This window comes from Nannobrachium achirus, assembly GCF_963921795.1.
Source record: "Nannobrachium achirus genome assembly, chromosome: 22".
Classification (NCBI taxonomy): domain Eukaryota; kingdom Metazoa; phylum Chordata; class Actinopteri; order Myctophiformes; family Myctophidae; genus Nannobrachium; species Nannobrachium achirus.
Window position 1 is genome coordinate 16,424,596 of NC_137829.1, and position 22,576 is coordinate 16,447,171.

Here is a 22,576-nt window from a genome sequence, read left to right on the forward strand (position 1 = left end):
CAGGTATAATGGGGTTTGCATTAAAGGGCAGGGCATTCATTCCCTATTTACATTGTTCCCGAGTTGGCCAGGGCGCCGACTAGACGCTCGGCCGACCGAAGGGCGGCCGAGCTTCTAGTATTATTCTAATTCATGATGTGAATGTGCATTTGGGTATGTAAATTATTTTTAAACAAGGTCAGTGACTTCTTATGGCTTGCAACCGAGTTATAATCGTGCTAAGAAGGCAGCCCTATCTGAAAAAAAAGAAAGAAAAAAAAAGAAAAAAAAAAACATTTCCCAAACATGGTTTGGACCCAAAAGTGTGCTCCTCCTACTGGCGACAAAGTTAGGCGCCCTTGTGTAAAGGTACACCCACCTGGACATGATGCTAGTATGTCACAGGGACATACCCCCAACCCTTGATGCTGAGTGTGAGTGCTAAGCAGGAGGCACTGGGTCCCATCTTTCAGAGTCTTTAGTATGACGCGTCCGGGAAATCAAACCCCAGCCTCCCAGTCTCAGGGCAGACACTCTAACCACAAGGCCACTGAGCTAGACTGTAGAGAAATGACCATGCAGACTCCTTTATAACGGAGACAACATCAGGAGTTATGGGGGAGAGAGAGGCTATAGTGCTGCAGCACACACTGTGAACTGTGACCCACTAACCTGTCAGTCACTCTGATGGAGGAGTGGTCCCTGAGGATGGATGGATGGCACTCTGTTCTCACCACAGCATCCTCTGAGGGAGGAGAGAGAGAGAGAGAGAGAGAGAGAGAGAGAGAGAGAGAGAGAGAGAGAGAGAGAGAGAGAGAGAGAGAGAGAGAGATTTTATTTTTATTCACCTTTATTTACTTATTGCACGATTTACAACAACAGTAACCAAACAAATATACAGACATCAATTAACCTTCATTAAAAAGAGAGAATGAACTCCCCCTGCTCCCCCATCGTACACAGAAGCCCTCCCACAGTCCACCATGAGTTGAAACCCTACAGATTGTCCACTGTCTTGTAGTACGCGTGTTCTGTTTTTCCTGGCTATCCAAATAGCCATCTTGGCAACCGCCGACATAAAATTCAACAGAACATGGACACATTTTTTCTTAGCGGATACCAAATACAAAAACATCTGAAGAAAAACACTCCCCCAAACCCAGAAACCAAAACTTCAATAATCTAAAAAGACCCTCCACCCTGGTACACTGTAAAAACAGATGCGCTAAAGGTTCCTCACGAGGACAAAAACCCAGCCCACCCCCTGACTAGGATCAATGTGTGCTACAGTATGTGTCTGTTTGTAGCTATCGCTCCATGTACTATCCTCCACTGGAGGTCAGCTGCCTGTTTTTCAACAGGCAGCTTGTACAAGGCCCGCCAGCAGCCTTTCACACAATGTGTGTGAGAAGCACACACCAAACCTTAGACTGGTAGGGTTTGGAACAAATAGCAGCATTTCTTTTTCTCAATACAATTTAAATAGTATATAAAAAAGCCTCAGATTTAACATGTGTTTAAAGGAAGCAGCTCTAAATACTGTATGTGCAGTAGGTCTAGATGTCAATCAATGGTTAGTAGTCTTTAGGGTGGTTGTATTACATTATCAAGCCTTCTTTTATCGCAACAGTCCACAAATCTTGCTGCTGTGTTCGCACATTGTTGCATTTCTCCCAGTAGGTAATGGGAGTGTTTTGTTGTTTGTCGTTTCAAACTCACTGTGTGTGTGCTTTCTCTATTGTAAGGCTGTGTTCGCTGAGTCTTGCCTGAGTTTTGGGTCGTTTACCGTGCTCAGATATTCTGCTAATGTGTATTCTCTTTAGATAGCATTCCATTTTGCCTTGGTTTTGGGTTGTCGTCCCTTTCCAGTATGTCAGGTAACTTTCTTTTAGTTTTCTTATATTCTGCTTTAGTACAATGGGTTTTCCGTCTGGTAGTTGTGCTTGCGTTTGTGCAGAATCATCCTTCTACAGTTCGGTATCGATTCACAACTTCCAAAAATCTATCTAAAAATGTTTGTTTTTTGTATTTGCCAAAAATAACGTTACCTTCTCTCCTCCTGTCCTAGTGAAAACACAGAGGCACTGGTGGCGACCGCTATATGTGTCCCAGCACGGCTGACGGCTAGTCATTGAATTTCTTTTCTTTTTCATTTTATTTGAAAGCTGTGAATCATAGCTACAAAATGATATATTGGTTGTGGAGATTGACCAACAGTTTTGAAGATATGGCTTATAGAATGATGCCATGCTGAAATACTACTTTTGAGATATTCAAGTTCTAAATAAATTTCTAACCTGCAATGACCTGCGTGATCTCTCACATTATTTAAAAAAAGTCTTATTTACATGCAGAGTTAAGCTCTGGCGTTTAAGTGAAATGTAGCCTGATATTTATGAAATGCTTTTGTGGCTTTATCACATTTTTGTGAAAAAAAAAAAAAGAAGTAATTTCAGCTGTGGTCTAAAGTAGTGGCTTCCGAAATGACTGCCCCTGTGTCACACTCAGTCACAAATGGTCTCTTATAGACAGAGTACTGTATCTCCGCTGAGCACGAGAGAGAGCAGATCAGTGTTGGAGAGAGAATACTAACAATGTTTAAGTGTAGAAGATGAGAGGAGAGAGAAGTTTAACAGTGAAGGATAGGTGACGCACTCACACAGACGCTCATTTACATTCTGCCTTTACTGTGTGTGTGTGTGTGTGTGTGTGTGTGTGTGTGTGTGTGTGTGTGTGTGTGTGTGTGTGTGTGTGTGTGTGTGTGTGTGTGTGTGTGTGTGTGTGTGTGTGCGAATGCGATATAAGGTCAACATAATAAAAGTTCACTTCTCTCTGAATATGGAAGCGGTACGACGGTGGCTCTGAAAAGCTCATATATTCAAAATGAGAAGCTCACATTTCAAAATGCCAAACATGCATAGTCAAACAGAAGAAATGCCGCTGTGATTTATTCGTACGGTTGGGACTATAATTAGAAGGAGAGACGTCTGGACGAAGAGGAAGAGGTAAACTCGTTGTACGCATAAATAATATACAGCAAGGGTTTTCAAAGTGGGTGACAGGGCACCCTGGGGTGCCGTGACGGCAGTCCAGGGGTGCCGCGAGATAATTTGATAATATTTGGAATTTATTTGGACACTTAAAATATTTTCCTTGCAACATAATCGCTAAAATATGCTATAAATATAAGGTGCTGGAAGTGAAAATGATCAATTTTGGCACTGTCAGGCAAAAAACAAAATCTAGGTTCAAATGTGTATGTTTTTTGTTCAAATAAAAGCCCTATTCATCATACAAAAGCGTCACACAAGTAGTGAAAATAGCAGATCTACAAGCACACAACGCCTCGCATCGTTGTGTGCTTGTAGATCGTCTATTTTCACTATTTTAAATCATTTTAAAAATAATAACACAAAAAGAGAAGATTTTGGACATACAAGGTTTCCACCCGACAACGACGATATAATGTAGGGGTGCCTCGGATGAAAAGAAAATATTCATGGGGGGCCCTGAGACAAAAAAGTTTGGGAACCCCTGATATACACTTATACAGTATAGTACAAACAGGACGTGGCAGGACGTGCCTTCAAAGCACTTCATGGTGTGCATTACATTCAGATATTTACCACAAAAAAAAGGCTCAAATTCATTCTCCTACTATCACTAACATGTGGAACGCCCTACCGCAAGCTCTAAAGGAGTGTAAATCCCTAACCTCCTTCAAAATTGGTCTGAAAAGTCACCTATAGACGGCTGCTACTCAAAACCTCTAAATAGACTAAACCCATACTCACCTCCCCGTTTCCACTGTAAATATCTGTTTCTTCCGTTTATTTTATTTCGCTTTTATTTGTATTTTTTCTGCTTTTGTAATTGATGTTATCCTATGCAAAGTACTGTGTTCTATCCGTCTGTCTTTCAATGTTATATGAGATACATAAAGTGGTTCCTGCATGTGTAAATAAGTCGGAAAGCTTAAAAAGGAAGATTTGTACTGTCATGAAACTGTACTTTTACCTATGCAACCTTCTAATAAATTCAATCAATCAAAAACCACACAGTAATAATAATCAGCGCCCACACCCCAGGTGGGGTTGGCGAAAGGGCATCTCTGTGTGGAGTTTGCATGTTCTCCCCGTGTCCCCTAGGGTAGGTACCCTAACAAAACACATGCAGTAATCCTGGTCTCTATAATGCCTTCCCCTGGTCAGCCTGATGGAGGGGAAAGGAACTGATTGGAATAACGTGTTCCTCACACGTGCTACGTCCTACCAGGGAAACTCTTCCCTGTCAGGTGATAAGGAGTGGCCTGCTCACTCCTCATGCACTGAAGGAAGCATGAGCTCAGTTCGGGGCTCTCCTCAGGTTGGCAGAGGGAGTGTAGTGCCCAGGATTAAGACAAGCGTCACAGCCACAGAGTCACACACACCTGTGTGTGTGGAGGGGTAATCAGCATGACAGATCTTTTTCTGCACTGTGAGGGTCCATGTCTCAGCCCCATACAGCAGTACTGACTCCACTGTGAGGGTCCATGTCTCAGCCCCATACAGCAGTACTGACTCCACTGTAGCTATGAACAGCTGCCTCCATTTATGCCTCTATACACCACCAAACCACCAAAAAATAGATTATCTACAAGCTCACAATCCTGTGGATTTGCTATCTTCTGTGAATGTTCTCCTCAGAAGTGTTTCACGAAATGAGTTGGCGGCCAGCCTGCCCCCCCGTTGAGGACCCAGGGTTTAGACATGTAAGACTTATTGTTTAAGGTCATCTCACACATAGGACATTGCCTGGTGATATCTTCCTATCTGTCTCGGAGAGGAGACCATCTGGCCTCCCAGCTGTAAGCCCTTATAGTCTGACACTGAAGCAAGGTTACCGTTGTTCTCTCTGCTTTGCTGTTAGTTCTGCTCTGTATCGAGTTAGACAGTAGTGGGAGGGGGGAGGGGGAAGGAAGGCTGCAGGAGGTCAGACTCTCTGTCAGGAGGTGATTACTGACCAGGCTAAATGTCCCGTGAGGTCTTCCTTTTCAGAACAGCTTTCCATGTTTGCACCATTCGACTGGTGGTGATTTACTGTTTACTGTAGCCAGGCGTAGAGAGCGAGTGGATACACATAATTGTAACTTCCTTTGCAGGTTCGATTCCCGAACGGAGAGCAGCGTTGCATGTCCCTCTGTCTCTAAATGGACAGCAGAGTTGCATCATGTCCTTCTGTCTCTAAATGGACAGCAGCATTGCATCATGTCCTTCTGTCTCTAAATGGACAGCAGAGTTGCATCATGTCCTTCTGTCTCTAAATGGACAGCAGAGTTGCATCATGTCCTTCTGTCTCTAAATGGACAGCAGAGTTGCATCATGTCCTTCTGTCTCTAAATGGACAGCAAAGTTGCATCATGTCCTTCTGTCTCTAAATGGACAGCAGAGTTGCATCATGTCCTTCTGTCTCTAAATGGACAGCAGAGTTGCATCATGTCCTTCTGTCTCTAAATGGACAGCAGAGTTGCATCATGTCCTTCTGTCTCTAAATGGACAGCAGAGTTGCATCATGTCCTTCTGTCTCTAAATGGACAGCAGAGTTGCATCATGTCCTTCTGTCTCTAAATGGACAGCAGCGTTGCATCATGTCCCTCTGTCTCTAAATGGACAGCAGAGTTGCATCATGTCCCTCTGTCTCTAAATGGACAGCAGAGTTGCATCATGTCCCTCTGTCTCTAAATGGACAGCAGAGTTGCATCATGTCCCTCTGTCTCTAAATGGACAGCAGCGTTGCATCATGTCCTTCTGTCTCTAAATGGACAGCAGAGTTGCATCATGTCCTTCTGTCTCTAATTGGACAGCAGAGTTGCATCATGTCCTTCTGTCTCTAAATGGACAGCAGAGTTGCATCATGTCCTTCTGTCTCTAAATGGACAGCAGAGTTGCTTCATGTCCTTCTGTCTCTAAATGGACAGCAGAGTTGCATCATGTCCTTCTGTCTCTAAATGGACAGCAGCGTTGCATCATGTCCTTCTGTCTCTCTGTCTATTGAATCCATTAAAACCGGGAAAGCATCTTTGTGTCTTTTTAGACATCATCATCATGACCATCATACTGTACTTGGTACTCCAACCCACACTGTTTCTTCAGGAGCAGTATTATCTAGTGTGATTTCAGGTGTGATTTTTGAGCGGTGCTTCTGGATGGAGCTGAGCTCCAACATCTGGCTTTGTCCGGTACCCCCAAAAATCTCCGGTCCCCCAAAAATGTCCGGGCTCTGAAGCGTGGCCTGCATCTGTCCTAGATATTATGGCCTACATCTTGGCACAAACGGCTCAGAGTGTGTAGTACGCCCAGGGTCCCATTGGCCAAGCTTCGCAGGACACGCTGTGATTGGCCAGCAGGACACTTGATGAAATTAACTCATAAATAGCACCACTCCCTTCACACCAGGTGTGATTTTTAACACTTTTTCCGGCATTAACGCAGTCACATTTTATCTTTACTGAGCGAAATAAGACATGATCGCTGGATTACAAAACAGCGTGTACATGCACATTGTGGTCGCGCCAGAGTCTTCCGTGGGTCCTTCAAAATAAGGTAAAAGCATTAAAATTGCTGGCGGGTTTTGCTATTCTGAATTTAAAAAATACCTTTCAGAACAAGTGTGAAATGCTCAGGGTCCTTGGCACAGACCCTTTTCAGACCTTTTCGTGGCCAAATATACACATCGGGAGGTCCTTTTTTGGCACAAACCTGTTTGAGAAACACTGATCACCAATAGCAGAGAGGAGGTGGAGTGATTCTGGCCCTGGTCCAATGAGAACCATTTAATCATTGTAGAAACGCTTTGATGGTGTCTGGCCCTTGGCCAATCAGAGCCTGGCAGGATGTGTAATCATCTATCTAGCCGGCCAATCAGTGATTTTTATGGGGTACAAACCCACAGTGTATGGATGCATGCCATTGGCCACTTAACTTAGCTCTTTGTCTACATGGCCAACCTTAAAAGAAATAGAACTGCACTCTGTCGAGGTGCCAACTTGCTACTTGTGCACAAGTAGGCCATGTATGGCCTACTTGTGCGCCAGCAGAGCGCGCCATGAGGTGCGCTCAACACTGACATCACCACTGGCATAGCCAGGAATGCTGGTCCCTCATTGGCTGTAAACGATGACGTTGCCAGAAATTCTGGTCCCTGATTGGGCTACAGGCTTAAACACACACAGCTACCTACCTACCAACCTACCTACCTACATACGCAGCCAAACGCAGTACTTGCGCGCTCTGCTGGCGCAAGTATAAATAGCAGATCTGCAAGCTCACCATGTGTCGCATCAACACTGCACCAGACAGAGATGTTATAGTGCTTAATGCAGACGTGTGCACCGGGCTTGGATAATGGAATCTTAATGTTATTGTCTTGTGGTCTCCATCAATCTCCATGTTCTGTCGGTGGTCTGTTGGTAATGATATCCCTTCATTATAATGGCTTTTATATCAACAGCTACTCCCCATTATTCCCTCAGCCCAACAATACGATCCCATTCGACGCTCATTAGTGCTTCATCAAAACCCTTCCTTCAGGCCCAAAGCAAACCTTTGCTGTCGGGGGGGAAACCTCCTATCTCCATATTTCAACTTATGTTTTTTATTATTATTACACCTGGCTTTTCCTGTTTGTCCCGTGTCTGTCATTGGTCAATGGTGTTTGTTTGTACGTACAGTGTACGCCCAGGGTCACATTGGCCAAGCTTCACGGGACGCTTAACGAAATGGACTCACTTCACACTGGTGTGATTTATTTTTATATTTAACGCCCTACGTCATCACAGAAGAGCGTCGCAGAGGAGTAGTGAATAGTAAAACAGTGGGTCTACAAGCTTGTAGATCGTTTGTTTTCACTATTTAAAAGTTTTGAAAAAAAAAAATCTTTTGGACATACAAGGTTTACAATCTCCACATCCGGAGGATAGATCTTTATATCTGTCGCACAGAGTCAGAAATCCATGGAAGATGATTTGGTCTTGGGCAGAATGCTTATCTAGTTAGTGTATGTGCTCCTTCGTTTAAAAGCTTCATTGGATTTCCAGTTAAAGCGCCTTTGAATTCAGATAAGCAGCAAATGAGAAGCAAGAAGACATATTATGAGGGTTTTCCTTTTTTTTCCCTTTTCAGTAATGTGTGTCTGTTGCCGGGCAACACACGATCAAAGGACGTCCGATAGAAGAGAGATGAGCTTTTCTTTCAAAGGACCAATTCGCCCATTTTCACCCTATCTTCATATAATTGGTACGGTATGGTCTGACGGTACTGTCCAGTGTGTGATGGTACAGTCCATTGTGTGATGGTACAGTCCATTGTATGGTGGTACAGTCCAGTGAGTGATGGTACAGTCCATTGTGTGACGGTACAGTCCAGTGTGTGGTGGTACAGTCCATTGTGTGGTGGTACAGTCCAGTGTGTGATGGTACAGTCCAGTGTGTGGTGGTACAGTCCAGTGAGTGGTGGTACAGTCCAAGACGGAAATAGCAAGACACAGCAATTCCGGTTTACCTCCCATATCTGCGTGGCGTAAGTGGACACCTTTCTAGGAGACGGAAGCAGGTTTGGAGTCTAGGAGAGTGAAGGTGAACACAGCTTCTGAACCATTATTTAGCTCCATGGTCACTGAACTAAATGTTGGACCCGATCGTCACAAGCCACATAATATTCCCAAAATGTTCATACTAAAATGTCTTTTTTTTCAGCGACACAAATAAGGGGAAAATCAACTTTATTATCGCCCTTTTTCTGTCCCAGCAACTCTCCGTGGGAACAGTAAACAGGACGTTCGCAAGATTTGCCGTCAGACACCGGCACCCACTTAGCTTTGTGTACCCAGAGCCCTAGAAACAGAGAGTTACGACACTTCCGTCGACTCCCATAGTAAACGTGGAAAGCTTATTTACTCTATGGTGGGAAGCTAACTTAGCCTAGCTTACGCATGCGCACACATGCACGCATGGAGCCTGTCTCATTCCTAGCGAGCCTCTGCCCCGTCCGCCCCCATTCATTTTCACTCGCTGGTAAGTAGACTAAATCAAGTCTTTTTCACCCTTTTAATATCTTCCTTAGAGAGGCCCGTGAATGCGTTAAAATGGTGAAAAAGACCAGTGAGTGGAAATGCCTCGGCTAGAATGGGGGCGGACGGGGCAGAGGCTCGCTAGGAATGAGACAGCTAGGCTCCATTCGAAGCCACTTCCGGTCTGCGGCGAGTTCAAAGCGTGTCGTCACTCTGCTTACACTGCTCTGTGTGTACCATGTCGCACTCTAGTGGCTCCAACCAGGATGCCCTATCTTGTATATTAAAAATCTTCGATACAGTCCATTTTTTTAACAAGAACTACAGTACCTTGATGTTCAGTCTGGAGACTCCGGTGAAAACCTGGGGCAGATCCTGTGAGATCAGTTCCCATGTACTTGTTTCTTTTTGCCTTTCGCTTTAGTACTTTATACAAAGTCACCTTCACTGCAGCAACTTCTTTACTCCGTATTTAGAACTTGGAACATTGAGTCTCCTTGCCAACACACACACACACACACACACACACACACACACACACACACACACACACACACACACACACACACACACACACACACACACACACGTCCATAAAATGAATATATATTTTTTCTGTGCGTGCGCCAGGCAGTGCATCTGTCTGTCTGCCTGTGTGCTTGTGTGCTGTGGAAAAAGGGCCCTAGGACCCTGGGGGAGCCTGCTCGCTTGTGTGTATATGTGTGTGCTTGTGTAACAGGGGCAGGTTGTGTGTGTGTGGAAGAATTTGCGCTGCAGCATTGAATGAGAGCCAGTGGGCGACACAAAATAAAGTTGCAACTAACATTGCTCTAACGAAAGTAACTGCGTGTGAAGTTACGTTAGTATATCATAGTTCGTTGAACACGGACTGAGCTTCAAAAGCATGGACTGCACTAACAAGTTGAACAGTGCAATGTTTAGTGATTAAAATACTGCAAAGAAATGATAACAGCCAAAGTTCGTTTGGCCCCAAAACTGTGGGATATTCTGAGAGAATGAGTCTCCTGCAGCAGGTGAGCTGTGTGTCTGTGTGTTTGTGTGTGTGTGCAAAACGCTATATTACTATGGGGTCTTGAAGTTTGAAGAGCCTTTTCCCCCTTCTCTGTAGCAGTATATTGTATATATGCCTCAAGTACAAAATGTATCAATTTTGTAGGACATAACCCTGTCAACTGCCCATATACGGATGACATCAGGGAACTCCATATATGGGCATAAAAGGGACATGGAATGACAGATCTCCATATATGGGCATATCGGTCGGATCGACGGTGCAGTGTAGGTGTCAGAAATAACTGAACTATATAAAAATAGAATAAATTATGTAAAACACAACAAATAGTGTAAAAGCGATAGGCTTAATAAGGCTCCACTCTATGCTATGAGGGCTACTGGGTTCTGCTGGGGGAAACTGGACAACAGTGGCATAGACAGTCATTTGGGATCAATGTAAGTAGGAACATGAGCCTGGATGTTATTTAGTCTGGAGCTGTCCTTTAATATGAATCCAACAACATGCACTGATGACAGTGCAAGTCTATCTATGAAATACATATGCCATTTCAAATATTTACACGTCCTGCCATTGGCAAGACAGTAGATTTCCAGTGGATTATTGATTCTGTTTGATCCACACTTAATGCACGGTACGCACCTGGCATAGATTAGTGGACTACGTTCATTGCCGTAAGTGAAATTAGTGAAGTTTGGTCTACAGGGGAAAAAAGAGCAGACCAAGTACTGTACCACCAAAGGTATTAAGACACATTTAACATGAATCCAATACAGTATATAGGTGGGGGTCCTTGCTTCATCTCTCTCAGCTAAGGGGTCCCTGCTTCATCTCTCAGCTAATGGGTCCCTGCTTCATCTCTCTCTCAGCTAAGGGGTCTCTCTCTCTCTCTTCTCTCTCTATCTTCTCTCTCTCTCTTCTCTCTCTCTATCTCTCTCTCTCTCTCTCTCTCTCTCTCTCTCTCTCTCTCTCTCTCTCTCTCTCTCTCCTCCCCTTCTCACCAGAGGCAATATACAATTACTACAATCCAAGCTGATTTGTTTCAGAATAGCTTGAGATTGTGAATGTTTGAGATTGTGAAAAGGGCATGTGGTGCTTTTCAACAATGGCTGCAGCACTGACAACAACACAGACGTGTGTGTGTGTGTGTGTGTGTGTGTGTGTGTGTGTGTGTGTGTGTGTGTGTGTGTGTGTGTGTGTGTGTGTGTGGGGAGGAATCAATTGGCATAACGACTAAATTTGCAATTAACGATTAATTGTCACTTAAATAATTGTGATTAATGATTTAATTGTGTTTTTCTCGTTGACAATTACATTTCTGTTTGGCTTTTATAGGCTTTGAAGTTGCACATGGCAGATATGACACATAACCTAAATACACAAAGAAATGATTGACATATTTGGCGACTTTATACTTTAAAAAGAACATTGATAGTGGAAATAGCCGATTATTTACACTATTTCTGAACATGTTTGAAAATATCAGCTATTTACACTATTTTTGAAAATGTTGAACCTTTTTATGACGAAATAATTACGATTATGTCAAATAATTGTGATTAGACAATTATTATGTAATAATTGTGACAGGCCTAGGTGGCAGCCGTTATGTTTTGGAGGGGAGGCAGAGCTAGTGTTGATTTTGACAACACATTTTGATTTAGTTTTAGTCATAGTCTTTTGAATAAAATTCTATTTAGTCTTAGTCATATCTTAGTCGACTAAATAATCTGCGGTTGATTTTGTCGACTAAAATGCATTTTGGCGGGCCTTGTCGTAACGGCAGATTTTATCTACAGCGTCACGGCAGCCACACTTGCAATTTCCCAGAATTGCATCTTTCTAGTTTTTATTAGTTTTCATATAGTTTCCGTCGGTGAAAAGAGGCTGTCGATGAACATTGTCAGTTTTAAGGTCTTTGCACTCTAATGCGTTTTTTTTTTTTTTCCGAATATCAGAGCGAACTTCGGAGCACGTAAATAAAAAAAATCAACCTCACATTATGTCAATCACATTTGTACACTGCCGCCCGTTTCGTATTTATTTTCGGACCAGGGTCAATACTGGGTCCTTTGCGCTCTCTCTCCTTGTCCTGAAAAACGGATTTCTGATTTCCAAAACGCAACAGAAAAACGCAGCAGTGTGCAACCAGCTTTAGAGCCCGTTTACACAACACCGTTTACATGAGAGAAACCGCAAAAGAAAATGTCAGATATGCCTTCCGTTCAGACGACAACAGAATTTTCGGGGGTTGGGAACGCAACAAAGTAAGACCAGGTTTTAGACTGGAACAGTTGACACCGGTCTCCCCTCGCGTCACCGTCTGAACAGCAGAAACGGAGGAAACGAAAAAAAACAAAAAAACATGTGATGTCATGGCTCATGAGCAGACTACGTGCAGCCATGTTACCATGGTGAATGTAAACCAAGAAATGGAAGCAGTGTCAATCGTATATCTGTGCGTCACCGCCACCTATAGCGACAGGGCATGCACATTACATCATTTTCAATGCTGGTGAGTTTCCATGTAGTCGCACAACAAGAAGTGAGAACGCAACAACATTTTGCTGTTTTCTCCAGAGACCGTTGTCGTCCCGTTGTCGTCTGAACGTGGCCTGCGTCAACTAAATCAACATGGGCGTGTAGGACAGGGGGCGTCCACATGACAAATGCGTCCCATGAAATGCACCGAATGTCCTTCCATTCCCGGCGTGATGAAGGAACGATAGAGAAATCATTCACGATAAAGCAATTGCGAGGCCTTCTCCAACCCTACAGCCACGCTCATTCTTTTAGACAAAGAAATAAGAGGCTATAGGCAGGGGCGTCACGGGGGGGGGGGGGGGGGGGGGGGGGGTGAGTGGGACTGAGTTACCAGGGCCCAAGGTGGAGGGGTCTGGAATTTGCAGATCTGCTATTTTTGAAAAAGTCGTGAAAATGTGTGCAAATCTTTGAATGTATATGTATAGGCTATATGTATTTTCTAAGCGAACGTTTGCAACTCAAATTTCGCTGGAACTAAATATTTTGATATTGGGGTCCGTGGCCAAATACATATAGGCCTATGATTTTGGGGGTCCTTCACATGAAAAAGTTTGAGCACCACGGAAATAGAAACATATGGATTTGAAATATTTGCACAAATTTTCACGATAGCAAAATAGCAGATCTACAAACTCGCTGCGCGACACTCGGTGCCACACTGTGAGCTTGTATAATCTGCTATTTTTCAATAGTTAAAGGACGAAATAATGTGTAATAATACGTTCATGGGGGCCCGCAGTGAATCCTGCCCAGAATTTGGTGCGACACCCCTGGCTGTAAGGCCCGGACCGGCCGGCCGGCCGGCTGTCAGGAGCTTATTTATGAGCCCCCGGTCGGTCGCTGTGACCAACAACAACACCTTCACGTCTGGAATAAAAGCAACACATTCTGAAGATGAATGACAGACGCTGACAGAAAATCAAAGGCGAAGGAATTGGCCGCGGCAGAAGAAAAGAAAAGTGGGCATGTGGCGTAGCCTGGCGGAAAGCCATTTCATAATGCTTTTCTTTCTATTGTGTGGCTCTATTAGGTTTAGGTCATTATTATTCTTTTCTTTTCTTTTGGAAGCTAGAATGAAAAGTCCATCAGGAAAGATGAAATAACAAAGAGTTGTTGTTGGCCAAGTAAGTTCAGCTAATTTAAATTCAACTCCGTTTTTTAATGGGGGGAAAGTGTGCCATGATGGGGGAAATGTGGTTGTAATATTTCTCACCAAAAGGCCAATCTCAACGACTTCCTGTAAACGCAAAGGTCCTGCGTGATGACAGTTGATCAGTCTCAACCACATTCACCTGTTTGATTCCCATAGCTGCACGTTCCTCCAAACACAGCTGATTTTAATCATGGATCTACTCCGTTTAGAATCTCGTTCAAGATGGCGTGTTGTTTAATAGTTGTTTCCCAAGCATATTTTTCTTCTCTCTAGACAGATCTTTTGTGTGCCTGATTGCATGGGAAGAAGCAATTTACAGTATGTTAGCAATCTACTGCCAGTGGCTGTAGATCGTGGCTGTTGTAAATACCTTTTTACAGGTTTCTTTCTCTGTTTAGCCTTTAATTTGTTTTCTTTATGGAGAATGGAGCGTATTTTTGCAGGAACCCACAAATAGCAAGAAACCAATTCATTCCCATTGAAAAGCAGAATCCACCTTCATAAGTATATTTCGGAGAAGGTCATGAAAATAGCTAAAATAGCTGATCTACGAGCTCAATGGGTCTTGCCAATGGCATGATGTGTGAGGTTTTGAAATGGCACATCTGTACTTGAATATCTCTTTTTGACTGTATATACAGTATATTTCCTATATATATAGAGAGAGAGAGAGAGAGAGAGAGAGAGAGAGAGAGACTACTGATCATTGTGTAGGGCAAGGGCTGCGACCCCTAAACTAACTTGGAGTTGTATGACTTGAGGCATTACATTTTGTTTAACACGGTTCTTTGTGAAAATAGCAGTTGCGAGGCGTTGTGAGCATGTAGATCTGCCTTTTTCACAATTTCTGCCTCTAATATTTGACAATAAAAAAATTAAACATTGGCTAAATTATAGCCAATGTTTAATTTTTAATTTATTTTACAGGTATTAAAGGGCTCTTAAAACAAACCAGCATAACGTTTAAGTGGGTGAAGGATATCTGCACATTTCTAAAGTGACAATTTAAGGACTTTTTAATACACCTAAACATTGGCCAAATTGTCAAATATTAGAGGCAGAAATTGTGAAAATAGCCGATATACATGCTCACAACGCCTCGCGTTGCGAGGCGTTGTGAGCATGTAGATCGGCTATTTTCACAATAGAACCGTGTTATACAAAATGTAATGCCTCAACTCTTAGTGCTCGTCAGGATGGGGGGTCCCCAGTTCAAATATGATTATTTTGGGGCTCGCGGCCTGAAAAGGTTGAGAACCACTGCATTAGATCAGTATTACCATGCGTTGTCTTTGCTTTGTGTATGTCACTCTGGTTTAAGAGCATCTGCTAAATGCCTGAATTGTAAATTATAAATTGCAGCGCATGGTCATCAGATGTTTTCATGTCAAGGACCCCGATACAGTGGCATGTTTTATTTCTCAATAATATTTTGTGTTAAAAATAACTCTTTCTCAATCCACGGCACCCCTGAATTAATATTGAATCTTCATACATGTTCAGTCTTATTACGCGGCTTGGTCGAATGCTTGATTCTGATTGGTCACTCTCTGAATTCAGCAGTGCGTTATCTGGATAATGAACGCTCCACTCTATAACAGACCGTTGTTGAATCATTCTCCAAAAGTAGCCGATCCACATCTTTTGCCCAAGGATTTGTACTGTGCAACATCCGGTCTGTTTTATGAGAGCGTGGGGGTCTGAAATGGGAAATGTTTCTGTATGTGTAGAACCTCCCTTCCTCCAGTGGGTGTAGTGTATGTTGTTGTTGGCATAGTTTTGTACTACAGCTAATGTATGCTACAGGAAGTGACACATGCAGGCTACCACCTTAGTGACTGTCAGACAAGTCCCGGAAAAAGACGCGCTGTGATTGGCCAGAGGCACTTTGAGTGACAGTTCCCCCCAAACATTATTTACTATTCTGGCCCCCTGGTTTACAACTTCATGAGTCGGCTCATGCGACCTTCGCAACGCTCGACACGGAGACTCGCTCGCTACCACTCGCTCTGCGGTGTCTCCAGTCGGAGCGCCTCCATCGCTTTTGTTGGAAAAGTAATGTCGGTCTCCATGTTTTCTCAGTCTTCGATTCAGCCAATGAGAACGCCAGGGGGGCGGCGCTTGCCCGAATGTAGCTGCTGTGAACAACACCTAGTTTCAGTCCTCTGGTAATGTCCTATCCTCCATTACCATCCGTTTGTTTCTAGCCTTTTGACTGGCACAATGAGTAAGTACACATAATTGTAACATAGCCATACTATTTATATCAACGTGGCTGCCTGAAAAAAGTGGAAAAAGCTATTTTCTGTGGAGTCTGTAGGTTCAGGCTCCCGGTGTGTCATTTTCCGGTCAGCTCCTTCAGATATGTGAAGTCCCAAGAACTGGAACGCACGCACGCACCCCAACAGGGAGTAGGTTGACCCAGCAACCCACTCCCTGTTGGGGTGCGTGTATGGATCTGAACTTGGCAACTAAAAGTGTGCAACTCTGGGAAAGGCAGATCTATGCATAACTTGAGAATACACACGGAAGAACTAAGGGCCCTATTTCCGTCTGTGCCTTACCACTCAACCTCATTTTTTTCTATTTTGAAAAACATTTTAAAATACTTCAAATCGCCGATCTACATCAACACTTTTGAGCTTGTAGATCGTAGATCTTTTTAGACACGATAAGCCCATTCCCAATCTTTCATGGGCAGATGTGACTTAATATGGGGTCTAGTAGTGTTACTGTAAACAGTAATAAAGACATCACTGGCTTATTGTGTCTAAAAATAAATATTTAGCCACTTGCATGCGTGCCCCCACCCACTGCTAATATCGCTAAAACGATAGAAAGCACTAAATGAAAACATTTTAACACTCATCTTTTTGTTTCTCTGATCTAAAATGTGAATCTTTGTTCAATTATGAACAAACAAAGTTATCCTTTAGGGTTCTGAACACACTGAAACCGAAACCCACGGCGGCTGACAGGGCACCGGTTGAACGGAATAGATCCATTAGCACGAAGGAACCAGACAAGACAGGACTATAGACATCTGCTGGACCCAGGGAGAAAGACCCAGAACAAGACAGACAGACAGACAGACAGACAGACAGACAGACAGACAGACAGACAGACAGAGAAAACACAGGAACATCTTCACAGGGACAGACAGGCAACCCGACTCGTACATTCGTTGCATGACAGTGGCGTCGCACGCCGAAAATAGCTGGGTCTAACAGTAGGGATGGGACGATAAGCGATATTATCGTTTATCGTGATACAAAAACACTCACGATAATCGTATCGTGGAGATTTAACTTATCGTGATATCGTCCTCCGTCATGCACTGGGATCAATTCACCTTTTATTTGCAGAGCTGCATATCCGGTACCACTTAAACCATTTATAATTGGTAAAAGGTACTTATAATATACGTACTTGATGATTTATTTTTTCTCACTCTCTATCAAATGTCTTAGCCAAAATAGCCGTTGCGACGCGTTGTGAGCTTGTAGATCTGCTATTTTTTGGCAAATGTTCTGCCCCAGGATAATAGATTTTGATTATCGCGATATCATTTTGTCACAATAATCGTGATATGAAATATTCATATTGTCCCTAGTCTACAAGCTCACAGGGCTTGTATGCCATGCTGTTTTTGACACGCCAGCGGCAACGTGCGACGGAGCAAATTTAAGTGTGAGGGAGAAAACGTGGACAGACAGAAACACAAAGTGACACCCGAGGAACAGCCATGACGGCTGCACGAGCTTCACCAAATACATGTATTATTCTGGAAACCGTCAGCCACCGTGGCCAGTGAACTAAAACGGAACAGACAGCTTAGTAATGAACGCCACTCCTGTTGGCAGAGATTGTAATACATATCATTTTTGGAGGTCCTTCTGTCCTTGACATGAAAAGGTTTGAGCACCACGGATATAGAAACTTTCTTTTTCTTTAGAAAACTTTAGATTAAGAAGACATTCTCAGTGTCAGCCTCAGGTCTTGATGGGTTCATTCGTCTTCTCAGACCACAGCAGACGTGAGGCGGGGAGACCCCCGTCTAAGACGGTGGGTCCCAAAACATTTCAGCCCGTGAACCAAACGAGAAATTAGACATTTACCCGGGACCCAAACACGTTGTGCCGCATTGTGAGCTTGTAGATCATCTATTTTGTACGTCTTAAACATTTGTTTTCAAATTTCTTAAAATGTTCTTCTATTTCTTCATGAAATTACTTGCATTTTAGGGACCCATAAAGATATGTCCGCGACCCACAAATGGGTCCCGACCCGGTGTTTGAGAAGCAGTGGTTTAATTCATCTTATCAGACCCCAGCAGAAGGTGATGTGGAGTGACCCCATCTAACACTACCCAGGATTCTGAGATGCTCGCTCGCCTCAGCAGCTGCGTGGATTTCATAATTTCCAGATGCTATCGCGTGCCTCTCTGCGGCTCTGGCTCAAATCGCTCAAACCCAGCAGTTCTTTTCACCGGCGCTTCTCGCTGGGCTGGCGGACAGACGGACGGACGGGACCCCCCTGTAGCGGCAGAAAGCCGCTGTCGGCGTCGCCAGAATCCGCGAGAGAAATAAGCAACCGGGTCAAAATAAGCCACTAATAAGCTACGGCTAATTGAAAGTCTAGCTACAAGGATACCACGCGTTGTGAGCTTGTAGACTTGTTCAAGCAGCTTGCTATGCAAAACTAGGGCATGTTAAGCAAAATCCCCATAGGAATACAATAGTAGTAGCCTACAATAGCAATACATTGACAAATTAACTTGAATCAGCAGACATAAAATCACAAGTATTTGAGCTTATGCCAGACTTTGATCAAAAGGTGAAGGCTGAGGAGGAGCCATAGAGTTATATATAAATAGAGGACGGACAGCCCCGCCCCCAGCTATTCATTTCAATGCAAGTTGCTCAGTGGCGTTTTGAAGCATGCAGAAGTAGGTGAATCCAGGTGCATTGTGGGGGAATTGGCTCATCTGGATGAACCGATTCTTCTTACGATGAGACGTAATTACGTCACGAACGTAAAACGACGTCCATTGAACCCCATGGCAGACCCCAGCTGTGCGCTCTTATGCTCGTTTCATCCCGCCTTCAGTTCCAGCTTTGGCCAGTAGGGTCGGCGGCTTCTATATTTACAAGCCGTTCTGGGGGCTTGGGTGGAGGAGGCAGCTAAGCAGCAGCCGATCCGAAGCTTCGGATCCAAGACGTGAATGCAAGCCGTTAAGGAGCCTCCCTTACTATAAGCTTGAGCTCTGATTGGAGAATGACAGTGTGACGTAATGACCAGCTGATTACAGCTGAGGCGGGCGAGACTTGCGTGTCCTGCATAAACTAACGCTATGCTTCATATTGCTTTCCTTTTGTTTGTGTTTTGGTTAAACATGTACTTAGTCAACTTTCCCACCACTGGTGAGAGAGCGTGTTAATGAGCTGAGCTGATTCCGGTGCGGTCCCATAGCTCGGAGATGGAGTCTCTGTCATCCACCGCAAGTAGAGCGCGTTCGCCACAGTGACACTGCCTGCCGCGCTGTGAAGCTGTGTCAGCTTTACCCGTTGTGCTGCTAGAAGAGTCGCTCATCCAGCGAAATAACACGTTGATGACATTTTATCTCTTCCATCTGCAGCAGACTGGCAATTCATTCACGCAAAGTGTTTTAAATGTGATGCTGTATCTTTAATCCTACCAGCACAGGCAGGGATCTTTTTCCAGGCCACGGACCCCTTTAGCCGAGATAGAAATGAAGCAGAGACTCCCTTAGAGAGAGATGAAACAGGGACCCCCTTAGCTGAGAGAGAGATGAAGCAGGGAACCCCTTAGAGAGAGATGAAACAGGGACCCCCTTAGCTGAGAGAGAGATGAAGCAGGGACTCACTTAGCTGAGAGAGAGAGATGAAAAATTGATTGATTGAAGACTTTATTAGAAGTTTGCATAGGAAAAGGTACAGTTTCATGATGGTACAGTTCACTGGTACAAGGTCTACTAAAAGGAGATCCTAGAAAATACTAAGCTTATTTCCACAGGAAACCATTTAAGTATCTCATATCATACTTAAATGCAGGGACCCCCTTAGCTGAGAAAGAGATGAAGCAGGGACCCCTTAGCTGAGAGAGAGACAAAGCAGGGACCTTCATCTATAAAGGAAAACGAGAGAAATGAAAGACTATATATTGTATAAAATTGTGTTGCAAATTTAATTTAACTCTTTTTCCATAGGTTTCATGGATACAGTAGACTTGTTTGACAGCACTAATCATGAGTGTTAAAATCCTTTTGCCAAGGAGTAACTTGATGACTGTAACTGGTCTTGTTCTGTAGCTGCTTTCTATAGAACACTGGCACGTAATGTTACACATTAAGTGTGACATATTAAGTGTGATGAACGATTTGTTTAAAGCCAGTCTGGCAGCAGTTGAGTTTACTTTAACGTTTTAACTAAGTAAAGCAAGATTGATTTTGTGTGTTAATGGCTCTGGTTTATGTTATTCATTAACAGTCACGTGGCGGCATAAAGTGCACCAACCACACAGGCGGACTTTGGGTAAAAATTTTAAATAAAATCCTGTGATTGCCCCTGACACTATAGGTGCACTAAAGGTGTGAAGTCTCTTCTGGCTAGGGGAGAAAGGGTGAGACCCATCATTATAGCTGATAACAAACGTGGTGCGGTATTATGGCCTTATTTCAGAAAGAGAGAGAGAGAGAGAGAGAGAGAGAGAGAGAGAGAGAGAGATACCGTAGTTGTTTAAAGTGAGTTCTTGCCTGCACAAAATGGACAGCATATCAGTTTATATCTTTTGACTGACACAAACTCACAATTATCAAAAAAATCCCTAACATTTTTTAAAGTAAGCCTTTACGCTCTGTACTTCTTTTTGAGACTTGAGGCAGGGCTGTTTGCAGCAGCGCACATTGCTCAGACGAAATACAACATTAGGTTTGTGGCTTGGGGTTGGAGTTATTTTAAACACTGTCATCTTTGTTTAGAGGGGAGAGTTGGCGTTGCCACTTAGCCAGGTTTTGAGCTGACAAATTATCCCATTAAGTTGGTCTGGAGGTGTGAAGACATTCTGCCTGGGGCAGGATGGCTGAGAACAGACAATTTTGCCAAACATTTATGTCCGGGATGGTATAAAGGTGCCTGATTTCATGTTTTCAAAAAATTCAAACCAAGTTTGAAGTGAGCGGTGGTGCGCGTGCGTGAGTTTGTCTAGCTATACTTATGGGGACTAAACGCATGTTCACACAGTCACCTGCAGGGGACCTCTGACAGTGTGGGGACAAAATAGTAGGTCCCCACAACTGTTAGGGTTAGGGTTAGGTTTAGGGTTAGGGTTAGGGGTTAGGTTTAGGGATAGAGGTTAGCAGGGACATGCTGGGCCCCTGATTCAGCCCGGGAAAAAGAGTTGGAGAGGCCCTCATTGCGCGCTATAGAGAGAGAGATCTCTCTATAGCGCTGCTGCTACTCAAAGATTCGCCATTCCAGATCATGACAAGTGTCAAGCCAGTGGGCCAATTACATGAGTTATATTTCGTCGTTGTCGGGTGGAAACCTTGTATGTCCAAAACCGTTTGTTTTGTATCTATCATTTTAAAAATGATTTAAACTAGTGAAAACAGCCAATCTACAAGCACACATAAATGAATCGGTCAGGCTGACCAATTCACCCTTTGTCAAGTATCGCCCGTTGTCCCGCCCCTCTTCACACCCATTGGTTGCTATCTTGGTGGGACACTCGGTGGGACATTCCATCCACTACCATTTTAATTCAGTTGCTTCGTATTGTTATTCTGTGTTCAAAATGTTCAAAATGTGTTCAACCAGAAGGCTAACAAAGGCTGAATTGGACATGCGAGACATCGCGTCCTTAGTGTTCTGATAAGAGGAGTACCATAACGATGGCCAAAATGCAAAACCTTCTATCTGCAAATGTCATGATTTTTGTATTTCACTTGAAATGAGGACAACAGGCTATGTACATGGTCAGTCTGTCTACAAGATCGTTCTGCCCCTCATTTTGTAAAAATCACACCCGTGTGAACTGAGCGGTGGTTTACCCACCAGCCCCCCCCCCCCCCCCTTCCCCCCTGTGTGTGTGTGTGTGTGTGTGCATGTGTGTGTGTGCCTGGCCTGGCCTGGCCTGAAAACAGCGCCCCTCCCTTAACATGTGTGGTCATAAAAGGTACTACACCACAGGCTACACCACAGGCTACACCACAGGCTACATACAGACAGACCCACCCACAAACATACCTACACACACGGCCACGCTATGGAGACGGTGTGACCACCGCTCAAAAAATGTCATGTGAAAAGAACCCGGATTTTGTTCAGTTTCAGTAATTGGCAAAATGTTGAAGCTCAAAACCTCCTATCTGCATTGTCTTGATTGCTAATGATTGGTGTCAAGTGGTGAAACATTTACCACACCAAGAGGGTGAGTTGATAAAAAATGTTAATGGTAATACTTGTAACAGACCTGTAGAATGTCTTGAACTCAAAAGGAGCTTAATTAAGTGCTGAAAAATGTGTTATTTAACAAGAAAATAGACTAACTATTTCTAGGTAAAAAAAACTCCTATCTGCATGTTGCAACGACTACAACATGTAGATAGGAGGTTTTTACCTAGAAATAGTAGATAGGAGGTTTTTGGTGTTGAACACACATTTTTCTTTTTCCCAACAAAGTGAATTTTTCAGATACCGTAGGAGGTTTTGCATTTTGGCCATCGATAAACAGTACAGTTGTTGCCTTGTGAAATGCTGGACATTTCAATCTCTCTTCGACGGACGCAGGCATTCTGACCC

The 22,576-nt window shown here is 43.7% G+C and overlaps 1 protein-coding gene across 1 annotated transcript in view; it reads left to right on the plus strand.

The window, feature by feature from the left end:
- The window catches only part of dpp10 (dipeptidyl peptidase like 10), a gene marked incomplete at both ends in the record, with an annotated part of 261,000 nt that overhangs the window by 141,547 nt on the left and 96,877 nt on the right, over positions 1-22,576 (plus strand). The gene's annotated exons all lie outside the window — the stretch shown is intronic.